This window comes from Petromyzon marinus, chromosome 53 (genome assembly GCF_048934315.1).
Source record: "Petromyzon marinus isolate PM22_M1 ecotype Great Lakes invasive population chromosome 53, UKy_Petmar_22M1.pri1.0, whole genome shotgun sequence".
Lineage (NCBI taxonomy): Eukaryota > Metazoa > Chordata > Hyperoartia > Petromyzontiformes > Petromyzontidae > Petromyzon > Petromyzon marinus.
In genome coordinates this window covers 2,263,585-2,284,419 of record NC_133719.1, presented here as the reverse complement: position 1 = coordinate 2,284,419, position 20,835 = coordinate 2,263,585, and positions in this window count along the sequence as shown.

Below are 20,835 nucleotides of genomic sequence, written 5' to 3'. Positions count from 1 at the left end.
GGCTATACCGAGCGGGGGGGCACCTTTGTCTGTCTTTGTGTGTGGCGCTAATTCACGCGGCCGCTACGGAGCGCAGTGATGTCGTGGCACTGAGGAGCAGTCAGGGCCCCGTTTGTGCGCCCCTGATTTAGGATGGGAATGCAGAGGAACGAACACAGCTTGGGGGGGGGGGGTGGTAACGAGGGGGGGGTGTTAACGAGGGGGGCGGGGTACGGGAGGGGTGTACGGGGGGGGTGTACGGGGGGGGGGTAAAAGTAATGTGAAGTTTAGGTTCAGGGTGGTGTGGGTGGATGCGGGGGTGGGGAACAGAGAGATGTGTGGTGTGTGTGTGATGTGTGTGGTGTGTGTGTGGTGTGTGTGTGTGGTGTGTGTGTGGTGTGTGGTGTGTGTGGTGTGTGTGGGGTGTGTGTGGTGTGTGTGGTGTGTGTGTGTGGTGTGTGTGTGTGATGTGTGTGGTGTGTGTGTGTGGTGTGGTTTGTGTGTGGTGTGTGTGTGGTGTGTGTGTGTGGTGTGTGTGGGGTGTGTGTGTGGTGTGTGTGTGTGGTGTGGTGTGTGTGGTGTGTGGTGTGTGGTGTAGTGTGTGTGTTTGGTATGTGTATGGTGTGGTGTGTGTGGTGTGGGGTGTGTGAGTGGGTGTGGTGTGTGTGTGGTGTGGTGTGTGTGTGGTGTGGTGTGTGTGTGGTGTGTGTGGTGTGGTGTGTGTGAGTGTGTGTGGTGTGGTGTGTGTGAGTGTGTGTGGTGTGTGTTTGTGTGTGGTGTAGTGTGTGTGTGTGGTATGTGTATGGTGTGGTGTGTGTGTGGTGTGTGTGGTGTGGTGTGTGTGAGTGTGTGTGGTGTGTGTGTGTGTGTGGTGTAGTGTGTGTGTGTGTGGTATGTGTATGGTGTGTGTGTGGTGTGTGTGGTGTGGTGTGTGTGAGTGTGTGTGGTGTGTGTGTGGTGTGTGTGTGGTGTGGTGTGTGTGAGTGTGTGTGGTGTGTGCGTGGTGTGGTGTGAGCATGGGGAACGGTGGCGCAGCGGTTAGCGCCACGCTGCGCTACGAACCCGGCGACCCGAGTTCAATTATCACTCACAGCTAACACCGGTGACGATTATCTGAACAGGCCCTGGGCCTCTTCTAGGTCGACTCAGCCTAAAATCTGTTACCTGGTGCGGTGTGTCGTAAACATCGCCACTGGGGAGACAAAGGCGGCCGGGCGTGGTGCTGGCCACCCACCCCCTCGTGTGCCCTTTTCTCGCGCTAACAGCACTTGCCCCAAGAATCTGCCGAGGCTATGCGGGTGACCTTCGTCTTTGCCACGTGGTGTCAGAGTCAATATAATATACTGGTCGGGTGCTCTATGTTTGTTCATAGATTTGGAATGAATGTGCCGAACGGACAGATGCGCACACAATAAGACGGAGCAGACGGGCGATAGACAGACGGACGTACGGACAGACAAGCGAGAGAGATAATACGACGGACAGCAGTGCAGACGGGATAACAGACAGATTTGGCAGACAATAATAATACATTTTAATTGTGAGCGCTTTTCTGAATACTCAAAGACACTTTACATGAAATCATAAAAGCGGCAAAAACAACATCAAATGGTAAAAAACACTAAAAACACATCGAACTTAGCTAAACATTAAAAGCAGTTTTAAAAAGGTGAGTTTCAGTCAATGATTTGACGGCCTATACAGACAGGCAGGCAGACGCAGGCTGGGAGACTTTCTAGCACACAGACAGATGTACAGACAGACGATAGAGAGACGGGTGTTTTCTTTATTATTATAAAACCCACCCCACTACCACCAGGAGACACAAAGACAAAGATCCGCCGTGTAGCCTGTGACAGACTGTAGGGGCAAGTGCTGCTGTTAGCGAGTAGCAGCACCTATGCAGGCTACCGGCACTGTGGCACACGACGGGGTGGGTGGCCAGCACCACGCCCGGCCGCCTTTGTCTCCCCAGTGGCGATGTTTACCACGCACCGCACCAGCTCACTCATTTGAGGCTGAGTCGATCCAGGAGAGGCCCCCAGGACCGGTTGAAATAATCGTCACTGGTGCTGGTGGCGGTGGGCGAGGAATCGAACTCGGGTCATCGGGTTCTAGGTGCAGCTCGGCCACCGCTACACCACCGCTCCCCACTAACACAACAACAACAACAACAGCGGCCGCCATTCGCCACTCACTTGCGGTGACGTCACCACGGCGCCTGTGCCAGGCTAGGTGCACTTTGAGGCCACGTGAAGTGTCGAACGCCCGCTGGCAGAAGGTCACGGGACCGACCCTGCAGGTGCCACGGGTCGACTGACTGAGACGACTGGCCGATGCACCACCTGTACCCACCCCCTGTTGTGCCCACTTGTTGTGTTTTAGCCACCCGGCGCTCCGCTCGTTGTTGTGAGCGTCGCTCCTCCGCCCTGCGTTGTCGTTGAGAGGGCGACTGCCTCCAACTGCCCAGCAGCGTCCTTCACGAGCCTCCTCTTCCACAGAGGCCGATCTTGACACCGACAAAATAAATACGAAGACAGATCTTCCCCGTATATATCCTGAACAGACTGTTGGGGCACGTGCCGGTGGCGAGCACCTACGAATGTTGGCACGGAACACGATGGGGTGGGGGGCCGGCCGCCTTTGTCTCCCGAGTGGCGATGTTTACTGCGCACCGTACAAGGTACTCGTTTTGAGGCTGAGTCGACCTAGAGGAAGCCCTGGACCGGTTCAGATAATCGTCACTGGTGTTGGTGGTCCGCGAGAGGGAATCGAACCCGGGGATCGCCGGGTTCGCGACTGACACTCCACACCGCCACCATGACCCACCACTCATCGCCGCCACAATAACCGAAGGATGATGATGATGACCTCAATAAGACCCAGGACATTTATCAACGTCACAGAGCGGCTATCTCGCCCCCTCCACCCTCCCCCCTATCCCTCTCTTTCTCTCGTCACCAATAAAATTGAGAAGACGATACACCTCAAAGTCATCCGATTAACAGACCACGCTACCCCACGGGCTCCATCAGAAGCTTCGCACGCGGTCAAAGCAAAACAAACACACAAACATCCCCAATAAGAATGCAGTTCGCTCCTCAACCCAAACAAGACAGCAACCACACGAACGGCGGGGACTGACAGAACTTCCTTCGTTTGTATGTGTGCATGTATGTTAAACTTCTTTCGCACCGTGCGTAGCCAAACGCGATAATCTGAGGTGCGGGGGGAAGGGCAGGAAGGTAAACACAAAACACAAAAAAGCAGATTTAAAGAAGTGAGTTTTCAATTTTGTGTCGTGTAGTGTATAGTTGTGTAGTGTGTAGTGTATAGTTGTGTGGTGTATAGTAGTGTAGTGTGTAGTGTATAGCAGTGTAGTGTATAGTAGTGCAGTGTATAGTGTAGTGTATAGTGTAGTTGTGTAGTGTATAGTAGTGCAGTGTATAGTGTAGTGTATAGTGTAGTTGTGTAGTGTATAGTAGTGTAGTGTATAGTGTAGTGTATAGTGTAGTGTATAGTTGTGTAGTGTATAGTAGTGTAGTGTATAGTAGTGTAGTGTGTAGTGTATAGCAGTGTAGTGTATAGTAGTGTAGTGTGTAGTAGTGTAGTGTATAGTGTAGTGTATAGTGTAGTGTATAGTTGTGTAGTGTATAGTTGTGTAGTGTATAGTTGTGTAGTGTATAGTTGTGTAGTGTATAGTTGTGTAGTGTGTAGTGTATAGTAGTGTAGTGTATAGTAGTGTAGTGTGTAGTGTATAGTAGTGTAGTATATGGTTGTGTAGTGTATAGTTGTGTAGTGTATTGTTGTGTAGTGTATAGTGCAGTGTGTAGTTGTGTAGTGTGTCGTTGTATAGTGTATAGTAGTGTAGTGTATAGTTGTGTAGTGTATAGTAGTGTAGTGTATAGTGGTGTAGTGTATAGTTGTGTAGTGTATAGTGTAGTGTAGTGTGTAGTTGTTTAATGTATCGTGTAGTGTATAGTGTAATGTGTAGTTGTGTAGTGTATAGTAGCGTAATGTATAGTTGTGTAGTGTATAGTTGTGTTGTGTGTAGTGTATAGTAGTGTAGTGTATAGTAGTGTAGTGTATAGTTGTGTAGTGTATAGTTACGTAGTGTATAGTTGTGTAGTGTGTAGTGTATAGTAATGTAGTGTATAGTAGTGTAGTGTATAGTTGTGTAGTGTATAGTAGTGTAGTGTATAGTGTAGTGTATAGTGTAGTGTGTAGTTGTGCAGTGTATAGTTGTGTAGTGTATAGTGCTGTAGTGTATAGTTGTGTAGTGTATAGGGTAGTCTATAGTGTAGTGTATAGTTGTGTAGTGTATAGTGTAGTGTATAGTGTTGTAGTGTATAGTCGTGTAGTGTATAGTTGTGTAGTGTATAGCGTCGTTTGTAGCATAGCGTATGCTGAACTTCTTTTACACCATACTTAGCCAACCACGCTAATTGTAGGTGTGGAGGGGAAGGACAATAAACTAAAGCAGTTCTAAAGGAATGCGTTTTCTCAATCTAGATAATGATTTCAAAGTGCATAGCTCCAATAGCTTACTAATATCGGGAGAAAGAGCGTTCCAGACGGCCGCTGAAGCATATCTGAAACGCGCCGCACGATCCAGTGACCGTCTTTGTTAGACGGTTCGCCAAAAGCCACTGCTGCCGCTGCTGCGTGGATGACCGGAGTTGGAGTGATGATGGTTTATGCTCCTTGAGGAGATCACCAGCGAGGTATTTGTGGTTTATTCGTGCCAATTGTTGTACCAGAACCTTTTCAACTCACGGGGTTCGACAGATCTCTCTCCGATAATTGTTGTTTTTTTCTACCCTTTTATCTGGTGACAAAACTGACACCTTTTTTTTTTACAAGGAGTCATGTTTACATTGAGCACAATACCTGCGGTAGGAATGCAAACAAAAAACACAACTCTGATAATGTATTGGCACTGTCCTTGAAATTGATTGGTCCACACCCGAGACAGCTTACATTATTACATTATCAGAGTCGTGTTTTTTTTGTTTGCATTCCGACCGCAGGTATTGTGGTCAATGCAAACATGACTCCGTGTACAAAAAAGGTGTCAGTTTTGTTGCCAGATAAAAGGGTAAAAAAAACAATGATAATATGTTGCTCCTGGCAAAGGAGGTTCCAATGGTGAGAACTCTCTCTACATTTAACACCTCGGAAACTTTTGCGACCAATATTATCCATGAGGCAGTTTTTTGGGAGGTTAGATCACGTAAATACCAATGTGTCGTTAAACCCGCCACCACCCGATACGGCCAATCAGGAAGGTTTGGCAAGTAAACAAAACGTGCCAACTAGTTACTCGTTCACCACCAACACGGTTTGTTGGTTGGAGAGTAAACACACAATGTTTGCAATTCAAGTACCGTGACGTTTCGCTCGTGACTACAACCAGCTTCATCAGGCGATTAGCCAGGATTGTGAAGGAAGTCCTCCTCATCGTAAAGGTTTTTGGGTTAGATCGCGTAAGAATAGATGTGTCTTCTTTGGTTCTTTCGGTAAAGTCACGTAGAATGAGAATAAAATAATAAAATAACACAATAAAATTCTCACGACGTTTCGGCCAAAACACAAGTGGCCTTCTTCAGGTGAAAGGAACAAACCTGTCGGGACGACAGAGCTTCAGTGAACGCTGTTAAGATTCGTAGCGACTTTTTAAGCTGGTTGAGAGAAGTAAGGCACCTTGACAAAGGGGTTTACAAATCACACAGGAGAATTTAGCATTGAAATAGCTGAGGGATTAGCTTGTGACTGGTCACAGAAATGGCTATGTTAAAGTCAAAGCCTACACATCCACAGAAGCACCTACTACAAATCAAACAGGAGAATTTAGCATTGAAATAGCTGAGGGATTAGCTTGTGACTGGTCTCAGAAATGGCTATGTTAAAGTCAAAGCCTACACATCCACAGAGGCACCTAGTACAAATCAAACAGGATAATTTAGCATTGAAATCGCTGAGAGATTAGCTTGTGACTGTTCACAAAAATAGCTATGTTAAAGTCAAAGCCTATACATCCACAGAAGCACCTAGTACAAATCAAACAGGAGAATTTAGCATTGAAATAGCTGAGGGATTAGCTTGTGACTGTTCACAGAAGTAGCTATGTTAAAGTCAAAGCCTACACATCCACAGAGGCACCTAGTACAAATCAAACAGGATAATTTAGCATTGAAATAGCTGAGGGATTAGCTTGTGACTGGTCACAGAAGTAGCTATGTTAAAGTCAAAGCCTACACATCCACAGTGGCACCTAGTACAAATCAAGCAGGAGAATTTAGCATTGAAATAGCTGAGGGATTAGCTTGTGACTGGTCACAGAAGTAGCTATGTTAAAGTCAAAGCCTACACATCCACAGAGGCACCTCGTACATGGACGCCAAAGGGGCTGCAACAACTCAAATATCATACAGTAAACCGACGTGAAAAAACCTAAGTCTTTGTGTTGCTGGTGACTTTGTGTATTTAATATTGGATCACCTCCAGTGCTGTTGCTCCTTGCGGCAATGAAAGTTGTTTAAAAGTCTAAAGTCTCCTCCTCTCCTCCAATTCTTTCTCCATCCCCTCTCTCACGGCTTCGTCGAGTCTCCCGCAATCGAATGGAGTGGAGAAATACCCCTCTCTGTCCACAAGTCAGTCGGTAACTCTGGATATAGACTACTCTCCGAATACTCCACACCTTCATGTAATCTGCTCACGAGTACATCATCGCACCATCCTCCCTTCAATATCCCTCCATCAACGCTTCATCATCCCTCCAACATCGCTCCATCAGCGTTCCAGGAAGGAGGGATGTCTTAGATCCTAATATAAAAAAACAATAAAATATAGATGGCAAACGAAGCAAAGTACAGAATCACAGAATATGTTTTTTTTTGTTCTTCTGATCAAATGTATGCATGTTTAACTTATTTAGCACTGTACATAGCCAACCGTTCAAATTGTAGATGCGGGGGAACGACTACAAACTGTGGGTCTCTGTGTGAGTCTATGGGTCTCTGTGTGAGTGTATGGGTCTCTGTCTGAGTCTATGGGTATTGGTGTGAGTCTATGGGTCGCGAAGTGAGTTTGTGTCTCAATGTGTGAGTCTATCAGTCTCTGTGTGAGTCTAAAGCTCACTTTGTGAGTCTAGAAGTCTCTGGGCGAGTCTATGGATCTCTGGGTAAGTCTATGTGTCTCTTTTGGAGTCTACGGGTTTCTGGGTGAGTCTGTAGCTCACTGTGTGAGTCTATTGTATGTGTGAGTCTATCGGTCCCTGTGTGAGAGACACAGGAGGGGAGAGGCACACTGGGTGGTTGTTGATCTCGATTTGTGTGCGGGAGGTCCCGGTCTCGGAGAGAGCGTGGGGCACCTCTCTCTCTCTCTCCATCTCCTCCTCTCTCTACCCCCTCTCTCCTCTCTCTCTCTCGAGGCGGACTCTGCGAGGGGCCGTGTGAGTAAGGGGGGGGGGGGCCTTGACTGACGGATGGGAGTCGTGGCGCAGTTGTAGTGGGTTCCCAGGACACGGAGACGATAGAGTAGAGGCAGCATTATTTATTGAACAAGGAGTTACACTGGAAGGGGTAACGGCCCCTTCACCCGTACACACTCAGGGATACCCCTAGGCTATGTAGCATAAGCCCTATGCTCCCAATTCCTCCAGCTACAGGCGCTACAGGAGGCTATCTGATCTGGCCCTGGTCAAGCACAGATCTCGGCACCCCACCAACCAGACCGACCCTTAAAAGGACTCCGGCTCTGAGGCTCTGGGGCCGCACCACAGGATTGCCGTGCCGGCCCTCAAAAGGACAGCGGTCAGGGAAGTCCCAGGGTCTACTTAGCCGGCCTTCCTTCTTCACTGGTTCTTCATTCTTGGCCCCAACACTGCCCCGAGCTCTCTGGCTCCCCGCCCTTTATAACCATACCCCACTGAGGGTGGAGCCATAGCGGACGTGGATGTAGCCACCCAGGTGTGGCTGTGCCTCACCTTCCCACACCGTGTGTTTCCTTCCCATAACACCCCTACACAGTTCCCATTAACAACGCAGAGGCCGCGCAGTCACAGCAAGGCGGGGAGCGAGAGGGGCAGAGATGGAGACACACACAGAGATAGGCACACACATAAAAAGATGCACACACATCAGCAGAGATTAAGGCCCACATACAGACACGCAAAGACAAAGATCCCCCGTATAGCCTTAACTGTGGGCAAGTGCCGTTAGCGAGCACCTATGAAGGCACACAAGGGGGTGGGTGGCCAGCACTATGCCCGGCCGCCTTTGTCTCGCTAGTAGCGACGTTGACACACCTCACAAGGTACTAATTTGAGGCTTATTCGACCTAGGGGAGGTCCATGATCGGTTCAGATAATCGTCACTGGTGTTGTGCCGTGAGCGGAAATCGAACTCGGGTCGTCGGGTTCGTAGTGCAGCACGTTAACCACTACACTATCGCTCCTCGCAGACACCCACAGACACACAAACACTGACGCACATAGAGACACACACATACACCGACACACACTCACAGACCTACACACACACAGACACACATAGACACACACACACATCCACCGACACAACAGAGACACACACTCAAAGACACACACACAGACACACATAGAGACACACACATCCACCGACACAACAGAGACACCCACTCACAGACACACACAGACACACATAGAGACACACACATCCACCGACACACAGAGACACAGACTCACAGACACGCACACACACATAGAGACACACACACATCTACCGACACACAGAGACACAGACTCACAGACACACACACAGACACGCACAGAGAGACACACACACCGCGGGAGGGAGAGAGAAGAGGGGGGGGGAGATGCATTTGGAGAAAGATGTGAAGAGAAAGGGATGGGGAGGCGCGCTGCGGGAGAGAGGGAGATGGAGCGAGAGGCAGCGAGAGAGAGATGCGGTTAGAAAGAAAGTGAAGAGAGAGAGAGAGAATGCGGGTGGAGCGAGAGAGAGACTTTTTGACTTTTAAACAACTTTTATTGCCGCCAGCAGCAAAAGCACTGGAGGCGATTTCGATATGAAATACACAGTCACCAGCAACACAAATTAAAATAAACGCTACAAATCTACGCGCTGTGGCGCTAAAAAGCACCGCGCACAACATAAAATAAAAGTTACGTGGTTTGGGTGGTCATCGCGCACGCCACGGTGACAAGCGAGCGCTTCAGAAGGTGAACACGTGGGGTGGTGCCGTCCACGCTGGTACAGAGAGGGGCTTGCCCGGCTCCCCAGCGTTAGAAGAAGACGCGCTGCACGTCACCGACACGTGTGTGTGGTACGTGGCGTGCTCCAGCCGGAGCCGCGCCTTGAGCAGGCCCCTGAACACTGGAAGCAGCGCAGAGCAGCCGTCAGTGTCACCTTGCAGCGTCTTTTTCCTCGTTCTGTACACCGCCAACTTCGCCTGAGCACAGGCGAAGTTGGTGAGGTCATGGCGCTTGTTAGCCAGGTAAGGCACCACCCCATATACGAAGCTGCTGTTGTAGAAGGGTACCCCCAGTTTCCTGAAGAAGTCCCCCAAAAGGCGGAACATTGGTTTGAGGCGCTGGCAGTGTAAGTACTGGTGGGGCAGATCCTCACTGGCACCGCAGGAAATGCACAAATCTGTTACCCCTGGCGAGATTCGGCTGAGCCACACGGCCGATGGCAACGTGCAGTGTGCCACCCTCCACTGGAGGTCACCGCAGCGTTTGGCTACGGGAGACTTTGTACATTTGTTTCCACTGAGGGGCGGCCGCAATGAGGGGAGAGAAATGGTCTCTCCATTTGGTGTCCGCTAGGTCGGCCAGGTCCCGGCAATGCAGCGCCTTGACACAGCACGTGTAGAGCGCTGTGTTTGGGGTGCTCTACAGGGGCACGTTCCTGCAGCCTCGGAGCTTCAGTAGCTTGCCGGAGTCGCTGTGGCCAGGGGGCGGCGTACAGGAGAAGCACAACTCCGGGAAGGAGGAGGAGGGGGGGCCGCCACCATCCCCCGGTGCCTCCAGCTTCAGGCGCAGCTCCTTCATGGCTCGGAGCGACGTCCCACAGAAGCTTCTCCCCAGCAAGCATGGAGCGGAGTTCCACTTGGGCTTGTGGGCCTGCACGAGGTTGAAGACTGTCCGCAGCCCTGCTGATGTGAGGCGTTGAGCCAGGGTCCTCTCTCCTCTGATCCCCTGTAAGAGGCCGCTGCAGAACAAGGGGCTCGTTCAGGAACTGCGCGAGGTCGTAGGGCGCTCGCGTTCTGCTCCACTCGAAGCTCTGCCACGCGTCCAAGAGGCTCTGGTGATAACCTGGCAGCCTCGTGTAGTCGACCAGGCTCAGGTCCATCAGGAAGAGCTCCAAACCGTACCCCAGGCACCCCCCGGAATTCCTCTTCAGGGCGAGGGCCGGCGACTTCCAGGGTAGCTCCTCCCGGTCGTACAGCAGCCGCCTGACTGCCATGAGCCTGAAACTCGTGACCCTAGTGACGACGTCCACCAGACCCTGGCCACCCTCGCCCACCAGCAGGCAGAGAACGCCCGGCCTGAGCCGGTGTTTACCGTGCCAGACGAAGTGCGCGAGTGAGCGGTCGACTCTGGTGAGAAGCCAAGCAGGAGGCTGGAGGGCTTTGGTCTTGTGCCACAGCACGGATGTAGCCAGGGTGTTAGCGACGAGCACTCGGCCCCTGAACGACATCTGTGGAGTGAGGCGTGGTGCCCATGTCAGTAATTTAGCCTCGATCTTGTCGGCCAGCTCGGTCCAGTTGTTCAGAACGACGTCACGTGGTTTCCCCAGGTAAGCCCCCAGGTACTTGACTCCGTCATCCCGCCAAACGACTCCTCCTGGGAGGAGCACAGAATGAACGCCGCCTTGTAACCTCAAACACAGAGGGGGCCTCGCACTTTGCCCAGTTGACCCTGGCGGAGGAGGCCCTCTCATACACTGCAACCACCTGGCAGAGCACGGAGGCGTCACGCGCGTCGTTGAGGACGATGCATCACGTCATCTGCGCAAGCCGAGAGCTTGATGACATTCTCAGGTCCGGGGACTTTGAGGCCAGACAGATGTCATCTCAGGTGGTGTAGCAGTGGCTCAATGGACAGGAGTTACAGTAGCCCTGAGAGGGGGCATCCCCGTCTGACCCCCCTCGTCACAGGGAACGGGGCGCCGAGCCGCTGGTTTATCTTCAAGAGACTGGATGTGCCCCCCGTGTACAGGAGCCTCACGTGTGAGATGAAGGCCTGGCCGAAGCCGAGCGACGTTAAGAGTTTGTCCACGGTGCTCGTGGCTCACCCTGTCAAAGGCCTTCTCCTGATCTAAGAAGAGGAGGCCTAAGTCCACGTTGTGCGCTTCTGCAAGGGAGATTACGTCTCTGACCGTACCGATGTTGTCGTATATGCACCGTCCGGGGATGCAATACGACTGTTCCGGCAGGATCAGCTGACCCAGCGCTGTCTTGAGATGCTTTGCCAGCACCTTGGAGAAGATTTTGTAATCAGCGCAAAAGAGGGACACGGGTCGCCAGTTCACGAGGATGTGCAGGTCCCCCTTCTTGGGTAGCAGGGAGAACACCGCTCTCCTCAGCTCTGTGGGAGTTCTCCCTTCTGCAGGCTCTCCGTGAACAATTGTAGTAGTGGAGGGCCAAGCTTATCCCAGAAGGACGCATCAAACTCAACCGGCAGGCCGTCAAACACCCCGGGGCTTTACCGGCTGCGAGCCCTTTCACAGCGGCGTGGAGCTCCTGCTGCAGGGTGACGGGGCTGTCCAGACGATCCCGCTCGGGGACCCCTAAGGTAGGGCCCCCGTCCAGTAGCTCCCGGACATCCCCGTCGTGTACGGTTTTGGCGGCGAAAAGTTGCGCGTATAAATCCGTGGCGGTCTTGGCGATCTCGCTCTCAGATGTTGCTGTTTGTCCATCTGGGGTTCGCAAACTGGAAATTTCCGTGGTGTTGGCCGGTGCTTTGTTTAAGCGGAAGAAAAATTTAGAGGGAGAGTCCATCTGCGACAGGTGCTGCATCTTTTTGCACACAAAAGCACGGCATGCCTGCTCGTCCGTGATGGACCTGAAAAGCCGCTGCTTCTCCAGCGGCGTCTCACCCTGCTGTGTGCCGTGGGGTGAGCTCAGCTCCGCCTCAAGTGCCAGCAGCTCGTTCTGCAGTTGGCGCGCCACCTCGTTCTTGGTGGCGGCGTGCTGGCTTATGAACTGCTGACAGAGAGCCCTGATCTGCGCCTTTGTGTTGTCCCACTATGGCTGGTGGGAGCTGAAGCTGCCTTTGGCAGGCAGCCACTGAGCCCAAAAGCCTTTGAAGGTTTGTCTGAAGTCGGTGTCGTCAAGCAGCTGTACGTTGAGTCTCCAGGAGGCGCTGTGCTGCTCTGCTCTGGGAACTCGCAGCAGCACAGAGACCAGGTGGTGATGGGAAAACCCGGAGGGTACAATTTTACTGTCCCTTAGCAGGTTAACCTTGCTTGCGTTGACGTATAGTCGGTCGAGCCTGGCAAGGCTTATCCTGCCTTGAGAGACGCAGCTTCACCGAGAGTACTGCCGCTGGGCTGGATGCTGTGGTCGCCACACGTCACGCAGATCCAGTCTCCGCACGAGGCTGGCTAGCGGCCGTGCGGATTCAGGGTGAGGTTCGTCGAGAGCCGGGTCAAGGGTGCAGTTGAAGTCTCCCCCTACGACGGTGAGCACGTCGTCCACGTTGTCTGTCACGAGTGTGTCCTGCAGCGCGCCGAAGAAGAGCTTCCTGTCGGGGGCGCTGCTCAGTGCGTACACGTTAAAGCACCTGAGGCTGGAGTTATTCAGGAAGAATTCGACAGAAATCAAGTGACCTGTGACGATTTCTTTGAAGGAGACATTCTCTGGTGCAAATCTCGAACTGAGCACAATCGCCACGCCGGCGAGGTTGTCCTCGGCATGGCTGAAGAAGGCCTCGGCCGCCTAGGAAAGGCTGGCGTTGGGCCTCCAGAGTGGCGTCGAGGTGAGTTTCCTGGAGGAGAGTCACATCTGCTTTGTGTTCCCTGACAAAGTGGCAGATCTGGTCCCACCTGTTGTCACTGCGAGCGCTGTTACAGTTCAGACTAGCAACCTTAATAGCTGAAGCCATCGTGTTGTTGTGTAGTGGTGGTTGTGTTAACAGTCATTGCGGGGGGTGGGTGGATTACTTCTGGACAGAAGTAAGCTCCTTGTTCAGCTTTGCTCATGAACGCTTTCAGGCGGTAGCATTCCTGAGTTGAGAAACCCAACTTGTCGCTGTTGCGGCAAATTTGTTGAGGAAAGCGGTGAGGTCAGAGAAAACGGCCCCGACCCTAACTTGACGCCTCCTGAAAGTTTTCCCGAGGAAGCTGTGGATGTCCCCAGGTGAGTAATCGCACTCGCTGTTGACTTGTGAGTAGCTGAGCTCACTCACGTTGTCCTCTCCTTCGGCCTCCGACACCTCGTCGTCCGAGTCCTCCAGCTCGTCACACCGTGACTCGGCAGAAACCTCGTTTGCCGTTGGTGATGGCAGGGCCTCATTGGGAAGAGGGTGGCTGCCCTCTGGTAGTGGAGGGTCTTTTGCTCTCCCCTCGGGTGAGGCGAGCCGGCCTTCGTCGCCTTCCTGCGGCGTGACGCCGTCAGGCGCCGCACCGGCCGGTGGTTCCTCTCGCTCTGAGGATGCCGAGGCGGCGTGCGGCGGTGGCGGCGGGGGTGTTGGCGGCCCTTGTCCCACCGTGCTGTCCTCAGGCGGGTCACCGTCGAGCAAGTCTTCGTGTTCGTCCCCCGCAGCGCCGTCTAGGACGGCGCTCGCTGGGGGGCGTTGCTCGTCCTGCTCTGCGACTTTTGGGCAGGGCTCGTGATCGGCGGTGGCCGCGTGCTTAGGGTTAGGGGCCGCGTGGCCCCCTCAGCTGTGGCCGGGCTTCACCCTGCGCTTGCGCGAGGTGACGAGGGTGAAGCCGTCCTCGCCAGCCTCACCATCCTCGCCATCCTCGCCGTCGGTGGGCGGCTTTGCGCGACCGGCCGCCGAGTCAGCGTCCTGCTGCTGGAGCAGCTGGCACTCGTGCAGCGGTGGCTGCTGCTGAGGCTGCTGAGGCTGCTGCTGCTGCTGAGGCTGCAGTGGCTGAGGCTGCGGCTGCTGAGGCTGCGGTGGCTGCGGCTGTTGCTTCTGCGGCTGTTGCTGCTGGCGCTACTGCTGGCGCTGTTGCTACTGCTGGCGCTGTTGCTGCTGCTGCGTGACGTTTGATGCAGGCTGCACGTTTTTTTCCTTCCTTTTGGTTTGCCCATGCATTTTTGCACGGGCATGGGCGAAGCCACCGCACATGTATCAGCGCGGCAGCGTGGTGGACGCGTACACGGTGCAGGCGTAGCCTTCCATCGTGCACCTAAACTTCACGTCAAGTTCCGTGTTGTTTGCGTTTGAAATCGCGAAAGTTTGCCGCTGAAACCGACAACACGTGCGCCAGTTCTGGGTCCCGTGTGCACCAGGGCAGCACCATGGTGCGGGTCACGACTTTGCCGAACCGCTCAAGGTCTCCTTGTAGGTCGGCAGTTTTGAGGAATGGTGGGCGGCGTTGGAGATGAGCACTTTTCGTCGAAGGGGCGAGGAGAGAGAGGTGTGCGTCGCACGACGGCGTTCCGCTTCCCCGCACACTGTCCAGCGGCGGCTATCACGTCGCCCCCCTTTCTCTCAGGTGGCGGGAAGCAGAAGAGTCCATGTTGGGGGGGATTCAGGGAGAGGTGTAGCGTGGCGTGGCGCGGCATTGCAAATGAATAAGTGATGTAAATAAACTACCTTAACATTGACGTTAGCTGCACGAATGAAAGGGGAGAACAAGACACGAAGGCGTGGATGGAAAAGAAAAGTGTGGTGGGGGGTGCGCAGGGTGGCGTCAGGAGAGAGAGAGGGGGGGGGGGACAGCGAGCAGGTGTTGTCACGGGCGTCCCGGGGCGTGATGGGCGCAGCGGGGGCAGGGAAGCACCAGTGCTGGAAGGAGAGGGTGAGGAAGTAGCAGGGAGGAAGGGGAGTGAGACAGAGGAGCGATTTGAATGTTTGCGGTAAAGCAGTAACAGAGCGGGGAGGAAGGGTGGTGGGAGCTAGGGCCGTGAGCAGACCGCAGGCTTGCCGAGTAAACGGGTGTGTTGAGAGGAGAAAGCGATGCAGAGGTGAGAGACAGCACGGGCCTGTGTTGTTGGGGGCACTCACAGAGGCGGAGGATAGAAGATGAACACTCTACGGTGCTCGGGGATTGAAAGAGATCGCTGGAAAGTGCGAAAAAACGATGTCAGGTGAGGCTAGGATGCACAAGTAAAACTAGGCCCTCACTGGCAGGTGATCTCTAGGAGCACGGATAGACACGCCCTCTTCCCAGAATGCACAGCGAAAGAGATGGAGATGGCAAGATGCATGCTAGATACATTTTGGTTTATTCAGCCATGGCAGGCTTGAGTGGCAACTGCACACGACTTTTGTATGGTAAATGTCCAGTCCATCAAAAAATGTAGATGTTACCGTGTCAAAATATGTCATTACTGGCATTAAAAACACCATCCTGATAAAGAATGCACTCGGCAAGTGTCTTCAGGTAACTGGTCCCAACTTAAGGTGCATAATTATCATGTTCATCTGTAGATATGCCTGACTGTGCAAGGTGTGGAATACCAAAGGATTTAAGTACCATGTATTTTGCACTGTTGCCTAATTAATTTTAAAGTTGATTCAGATTATTTTGTAACATGTCCTTATGGTGTGGACAGACGTACAGCCTTACCAGCAGTGAAATGCCTTGGAGACGTTCCAATTGAATATTAGAGTACCAATTGCCCATATTTAATTAAAGGGATGGAAGCGATTCAAATTTTTATATGAAACCGGTTCAATGAAGGCATGCTAAGTTGCGACATGTAATTTTTACAAGTGGTAAAATATATTATTCAATAAGCATTGGGATCAAAGGACTACTTTTCAGGAACATTGACTTCCAACAGTTTTATGCAACATTTGTTGATCTAAAGAAGTTTTATATGAAAATATTAAGGCCAAAATGAAGCTATAATTTCATGCATCTGCTTTGCCAAATTTAATAGCTACATTTTATTAAAATGGACACGTGGGGGAAACACAGCACCCCAGATTGTCATGGCAAAACCAAAATATGGAAATACAATTTCAGATTCACTTAATTAGCCTCAAATCAGTTTACATCACTTTTGAAAATGTCATCCATGGCTATTTCCGTGCCTGAAACCCATATTCCTGAATCTTAAGTTTTAAAACACAAGGTGGTTCAGGTTTGCGCTTGAGGTCATTGCACATTGTTTACACAAAACACATTGAAACTGACAATATTGAGATGCAGAGAGAGAGCGAGAGAGATATATCGAGATGTATGGATGTTGAACTTATGACGCACCATACGTAGCCAACCGTGCTAATCGGAGGTCTGAGATGCAGAGAGAGAGAGAGGCAGAACGAGAGCTGACTCTGTGAGCTGACCTCCTGGCAGGTTCCGAGAGTCGCGGGTGCTGGCGTGGCTATGAGATGTTAACTCCCTCGCCTGGTATACAGGAGGTCGTGGGTTCGATCCCGATCATGACGCCTGCTGTATATTTGGAGTTTGCGTGTTCTGCCCGTGGATTTTTCTCCGGGTCCTGCGGTTTCCCCTCCACGTTTAGAATCAACAACACGCATTTAGAGTATTGTGGCTGCTATACATTTCAACGTGATAAGCCACTTTATTCAGCTACCATTTGTGATAGCCAGGTCGTTTATGAAACCATAGTTTGCAGTTTCAGTTGTTATAGCTAACCTATAAAAGGCATTTTTTTGTCTGTACGCCTGTCTATCCGTGCGCATGTCTGCGCACGCGCGTTTGCAACGGATTTGGCTCTCAAAACGGTGGGGTTAACGTTGAATTTGTTTTGCCAGGCAGCACGCCGTAAGCCCCGCGGTGGGAAAGCGGTATTGTTTCAGGTCCGTCACCTTTAAATTAGTTCAAATAGCGTTTGTGTGCGATTTTTCTTTATTTGATAATTTCCTCGCGCCCCTAAAGCTGCCCGGGGGTTGCCCCCGGCAACGCTGACGCGTCATCGGTGGAGGGTTGGGGGGATTTCTCCCTCGCGTTCAGAATGCAAAAAGAATCAACACAAAACTAAGGTAAGTTCATCAAAGTGTCATGTCCTCTTCTCTCCCCCTCCACCCCAATGTGTGCACTTACTACTATAGGGTCGGTAGATACTAATATTGTAGCGCTTAGATAGTATTATTGTAGCGTGGGGGAGTGATGGGGGGGGTGTAGCGGCCCAGCCCACAGACTCAGCCGGCTGGGCAATCTAGGCGAGGCCGGAGGCTCTGCACGGGACTAGGCCTCACTACGGCACTCTGTCAGGTGAGTACTTTGTGCTGTAGAGTCGATATCTACTGCTATAGAGTCAGCATGTACTACTGTAATCATAGCAGGTACCACCACAGTCAGTATGTACTGCTGTAGTGAAAGCAGGTACCCACCACAGTATGCACTGCTGTAATCATAGCAGGTACCAACACAGTCAGTATACACTGCTGTAATCATAGCAGGTTCCACCACAGTCACCTGTAATCATAGCAGGTACCACCACAGTCACCTGTAATCATAGCAGGTACCACCACAGCCAGTATGCACTGCTGTAGTCATAGCAGGTACCACCACAGTCAGTATGCACTGCTGTAATCATAGCAGGTACCACCACAGTCAGCTGTAATCATAGCAGGTACCAACACAGTCAGTATGCACTGCTGTAATCATAGCAGGTACCAACACAGTATGCACTGCTGTAGTCATAGCAGGTACCAACACAGTCAGTATGCACCGGGTACTTCCCGCCTGTAGTTTATAGAGAGCAGCTCTCTGTTCACCACCCCTCGCTGGGTTTCCCAGGGGAGTCCGCGAGTCTCGGGGCTTCTCTTTGTGGGAGGGTCCTGCCCAGGGGTTGGCCTCGGGATTGTCGGCAATCATTGCTGTCGGAATCATCGCGGGAGGGAGCAGTGGCATAGCGGTTAGCGTGCTGCGCTCCGAACCCAGAGACACTTAACCCAGCGCGCTGACTACTACGCTACCGCTCCCCGCACTTACCCACCAGCTGGGTCACCCACTCACCCACCCCCTCACCCACTCACTCACCCACCCACCCGCTCACCAACCCACTCACCCACCCACCCGCTCACCCACCCACTCATCCACTCACCCACCCGCCCACTCAGTCACCATTAAGTCACCCACCCACTCACCCACCCGCCCACTCAGTCACCATTAAGTCACCAACCCACTCACCCACCCACTCGCTTACCCACCCACTCACCCACTCACCCACCCGCCCACTCAGTCACCAACTAAGTCACCCACCCAATCACCCACCCACCCGCTCACTCAGTCACCAACTCAGACACCCACCCACCCACTTGGTCAAGAAATCACTCACCCACTCACCCAACCACCCACTCAGTCACCCACTCAGTCACCCACTGAGTCACCCACCAACTCGCCTACCCACCCGCTCACCCACCAACCCACCCACCCACTCACCCAGCCTTCACTCAGTCACCCACTAAGTCACCCACTCACTCACCCACCCACCCACTCAGTCCTATACTCAGTCACCAACTCAACTAACCCACCCACCCACTTACAAACACGTACTTGTACATGCAAGTACACGCACTAATACGCATATAAATAACCCAAAAGACAATGCTTCGCTTTAAATTATACAACTGTGCGTTTTTACACAACCGCATTGCATTAAAATTGCATAATAACATGTCAGTGTTATTAGTGTATCATATGCCGTAGCGACATTACCATATATAGTGTGTTATTGTTGCTGGTGGTGATGGTGATGGTCAGGGTATAGCTCTATTAAGCTTGGGAAATATTTACTCTGTAAAGTCCTTTGTCTGTCTGTATGTGTGTCGCACTCAATCACGAACTCAACCTCGCACTTACCAATTCACCCAGACATCAACCCTGCCCATAGACCCAACACTGCCCATAGAGCCAACGCTGCCCATAGACTCAACACTGCCCTTAGACCCAACACTGCCCATAGACTCAACACTGTCCATAGACTCAACACTGCCCATAGACTCAACACTCCCCATAGACTCAACACTGTCCATAGACTCAACACTGCCCATAGACTCAACACTGCCCATAGACTCAACACTCCCTATAGACTCAACACTGCCCATAGACTCAACACTGCCCTGTGACCCAACACTGCCCATAGACCCAACACTGCCCATAGACTCAACACTGCCCATAGACTCAACACTGCCCATAGACTCAACACTGCCCATAGACTCAGCACTGCCCATAGACTCAACACAGCCCATAGACCCAACACTGCCCATAGACCCAACACTGCCCATAGACTCAACACTGCCCATAGACTCAACAGTGCCCATAGACTCAACACTGCCCATAGACTCAACACTCCCCATAGACTCAACACTCCCCATAGACTCAGCACTGCCCAGAGACTCAACACTGCCCATAGACTCAACACTGCCCATAGACTCAACACTCCCCATAGACTCAACACTCCCCATAGACTCAACACTGCCCATAGACCCAACACTGCCCATAGACTCAACACTGCCCATTGACTCAACACTGCCCATAGACTCAACACTGCCCATAGACTCAACACTGCCCATAGACTCAACACTGCACCATAGACTCAACACTGCCCATAAACTCAGCACTGCCCATAGACTCAACACTGCCCATAGACTCAGCACTGCCCATAGACTCAGCACTGCCCATAGACTCAACACTGCCCATAGACTCAACACTGCCCATAGACCCAACACTGCCCATAGACTCAACACTGCACCATAGACTCAACACTGCCCATAGACTCAGCACTGCCCATAGACTCAGCACTGCCCATAGACTCAACATTGCCCATAGACTCAACACTGCCCATAGACCCAACACTGCCCATAGACTCAACACTCCCCATAGACTCAACACTGCCCATAGACTCAACACTGCCCATAGACCCAACACTGCCCATAGACTCAACACTGCCCATAGACCCAACATTGCCCATAGACTCAACACTGCCCATAGACCCAACACTGCCCATAGACTCAACACTCCCCATAGACCCAACACTGCCCATAGACTCAACACTGCCCATAGACCCAACACTGCCCATAGACTCAACACTGCCCATAGACCCAACACTGCCCATAGACTCAACACTGCCCATAGACTCAACACTGCCCATAGACTCAACACTCCCCATAGACTCAACACTGCCCATAGACCCAACACTGCCCATAGACTCAACACTGCCCATAGACTCAACACTGCCCATAAACCCAACACTGCCCATAGACCCAACACTGCCCATAGACTCAACACTGCCCATAGACTCAACACTGCCCATAAACTCAGCACTGCCCATAGACTCAACACTGCCCATAGACTCAGCACTGCCCATAGACTCAGCACTGCCCATAGACCCAACACTGCCCATAGACTCAACACTGCACCATAGACTCAACACTGCCCATAGACTCAGCACTGCCCATAGACTCAGCACTGCCCATAGACTCAACATTGCCCATAGACTCAACACTGCCCATAGACCCAACACTGCCCATAGACTCAACACTCCCCATAGACTCAACACTGCCCATAGACTCAACACTGCCCATAGACCCAACACTGCCCATAGACTCAACACTGCCCATAGACCCAACATTGCCCATAGACTCAACACTGCCCATTCACCCAACACTGCCCATAGACTCAACACTCCCCATAGACCCAACACTGCCCATAGACTCAACACTGCCCATAGACCCAACACTGCCCATAGACTCAACACTGC